The sequence below is a fragment of the Triticum dicoccoides genome, chromosome 7B (assembly GCF_002162155.2).
Source record: "Triticum dicoccoides isolate Atlit2015 ecotype Zavitan chromosome 7B, WEW_v2.0, whole genome shotgun sequence".
NCBI lineage: Eukaryota > Viridiplantae > Streptophyta > Magnoliopsida > Poales > Poaceae > Triticum > Triticum dicoccoides.
The window spans coordinates 2,509,163-2,509,543 of record NC_041393.1 but is presented as its reverse complement, the minus strand read 5'-3'; positions in this window follow the sequence as shown (position 1 = coordinate 2,509,543).

Sequence of the window (381 nt, the reverse complement as noted above, 5' to 3'; positions counted from 1 at the left end):
CACACACACACAACCCACGCGTAGAGGGTTTTATTCTTGTTCACAGATGACCGAGTCAAATTAATAACTCTCAATAGAAGCCAATGTCGTCCAAAGGATTATGTACGCCAAAAGTCCAATCGAAAAATGGTCACGATCTTCTCCTTGTCAGGGACCATAGGTATTGTAAGATTGAGCCAAATGAGTAGAGGTAAACAAAATAGTTATGGAAAATCTTTGTGAACAGCTATACACTGCTCCAGATAGTGGATGCACCACGTGAAAGAATGCAAATAAATTAATCAAAAAGTTTAAGCACGATCAAAGGACTGCTTCTTGGTTCTTGGAGGCAATAACAACATACATCAATACCATTGCCGATATAAAGAAGTATGAATAGCA